Below are 2,791 nucleotides of genomic sequence, written 5' to 3' on the forward strand. Positions count from 1 at the left end.
AGCGCGCTACAACAAAAATCCGAAATTTTGGTTTAGCACTTCCAGTTGATTCTGAGAAGATGCTCGATTCGTACCATACAAGTCATATAAGCCGAGAACATATCGCGGACTTTAAATCGGTGCGAGTCAGGAAGAAATCGCAACAGGAAAAACGATAGCCGGCTAGTCACCGCACAAACCTTAACCGAAAGTAAACCTAGGTCTTGCCCTAAGCCCAACGCTCTGGTCTCAAACATCTCAAGGCATGATATCTAAAAGATACGAGATCCTAAACCATGTCTCTCCGTTCATATCTCAATGTTCTCGAAAATCGTAAAGATAAGTAAATTTTTACGAAAATCACAAACGAACCAACAGATTGAACGTCTAATCAGAACTAAATACGAGACGACAACTCATATTTACTTCAACCCTACTCAGGAAAACTCGAAACAAAACATTTATCATATAAATAAACCGCGTAAAGCAGCAAGGGATTCAAAGCCACCAACGGCCAGTCCCGGTAAATACAAATACGGCCATCTAGGCGTAAGCAAAATCCAAAAGGCCACACTCGGCCGAAAACTGATAAAACGATAATCAAACTCAATCATCAATACAAAGGATCAGTCCATCCAAATAGGATCCTCTACGGTCGGCTCTACATCTTCCTCAGCATCAAGCGACCCTCGACCACTGCTCCGCCCAGCGGCGTAGACAGTGGATAAGGAGGTATCTCCAAAAGAAACCCCCATAACATTATCAATTGATGAGCTGAAACGAAATCGATGAGCCTCGACCGCCGCACGGATCCTCTCGGGAGAAAAATGACCCCAAAACAGCGGACCACCACGGAGAAGGTCTCGGACGATGCACAAATCTTCCGGAAAAGGAGGAATGGGGTTGTGTACTGCAAAATGAACGTAGTACAGATATGGACGAATATAAAAAAAAACGGGCAGTAAGAAAGGTAACGAGTGATCGTTCAGAACGTTACCTCCTGTCTCCCACAGTCGCCTAAACGAGGGAAGGCACTCCACGGCGACCGAGGCTTGGTCCAATCTAACGTAGAAAAAATAACTCTTCCATCCACAACCATCCTGAGGGAATCCCTTCAGGACTTCCATATGAGTACGCGACTTCAAACCATACAGACGATCGGTCCCAACTCGAGACAGGGTAAGGAAAGCTTCGAGATAATCAGCAGTGAGCTCCATGCCTCGCTCGTATCCCAAGACTAGCAACCCGACAAGGTGCTTTATACCGCGGGGAGAAATCTGACTTATCGAAACTTCCAAACGGTTCAGAAACTCTACTATAACCAACATAATGGGAAACCACAGGCGACCACGCATCAGATGTTCCTCGTACAAAGTAAAAAAGCCTTCGGGAGGTTCGTCGGCTCTCTCCCCCTCGAGGGGTAATCGAAAATCCACGTTTTCCGGAACGTGACAGAAGCTGCGTATGGTTCCAAGGAACGGAAGGGTACACCTGCTCGGTCTCCCAACGACCCTTTCCGAAAAAGGCCTCATGGGAATCCATGGCTCGGGAGGCGGTTCCTCCGCGTTACACATAGCCACCCAGTATGCGTCGGCCTCGGAAGGGTCAACGGAGTGTGCCACAAACTCGATCTCTCGGAAAACCTCACCGCGTCCGTGACGGACGGTTCCGTGATTGAAGATAGTAGGCCGAGCGTTTGCCGAAATCCCTCGAGACATTCTTGACGAAAAGGAAAAGTCTCAATGATAGAGAGAGAAAGTTGAAAGAATCCTTTCACTCTCAAGATCTTAGAGAAAAACAAGAAAGTGAAAAAATTATGGAACAAGTTACCTCCCTTCTTATAAGACATGAGGATTTACTATTCAAGCTCGGACTTTCGGATATTAATTCCATCCATCACGCCTAACTTGCCAAACATGTCTAACCGCACGCTAGGATCCTACGATGCATGATCCTAACGGGCTGGGGGGCTAACTGTTGGGGTCAAAAACGGTTACGACGGAATTACCACCCGAAAATCCTCGGAGATCGTATTTCCGAAAGAGATAGTAAAAGAAGAGATGTAATTTTCGTAAAAATAACCTATACGAAGGTTTTTACGAAGAAGTATCCTTTGGGATTCAAACCGAACAAACCAAGCTCGGTCGCTACGTATACACGCCGTCCGGTCGCTACGTAGCAACCAAACCCGAGCCAAGCTCGGTCGCTACGCAGCACACAAAGGACGTCCGTGGCCGTCCGTCAGTACACACAGGACGTCTGTGGCCGTCCGTCAGCACACACAGGACGTCCGTCAGCACACAAAGGACGTCCGTGGCCGTCCGTCACTACACACAGGACGTCTGTGGCCGTCCGTCAGCACACACAGGACGTCCGTGAGTACACAGAGGACGTCCGTGGCCGTCCGTCAGCACACACAGGACGTCCGTCAGCACACGCAGGACGTCCGTCAGTACACACAGGACGTCCGTCAGCTCACAAAGGACGTCCGTGGCCGTCCGTCAGTACACACAGGACGTCCGTGGCCGTCCGTCAGCACACACAGGACGTCCGTCAGTACACAGAGGACGTCCGTGGCCGTCCGTCAGCACACACCGGACGTCCGTCAGCACACGCAGGACGTCTGTGGCTGTCTGTGTGTGTCCGTGTGTCCGTCAGTACACACAGGACGTCCGTCAGTACACACAGGACGTCCGTCAGCACACACAGGACGTCCGTGGCCGTCCGTCAGTACACACAGGACGTCCGTGGTCGTCCGTCAGTACACATATCAGCATGCTGGCCCTTCCTGTGGACTGTTCGGGTGATTTTG

The sequence above is a fragment of the Brassica napus genome, unplaced genomic scaffold (assembly GCF_020379485.1).
Source record: "Brassica napus cultivar Da-Ae unplaced genomic scaffold, Da-Ae ScsIHWf_2687;HRSCAF=3445, whole genome shotgun sequence".
In the NCBI taxonomy this organism is placed as follows: domain Eukaryota; kingdom Viridiplantae; phylum Streptophyta; class Magnoliopsida; order Brassicales; family Brassicaceae; genus Brassica; species Brassica napus.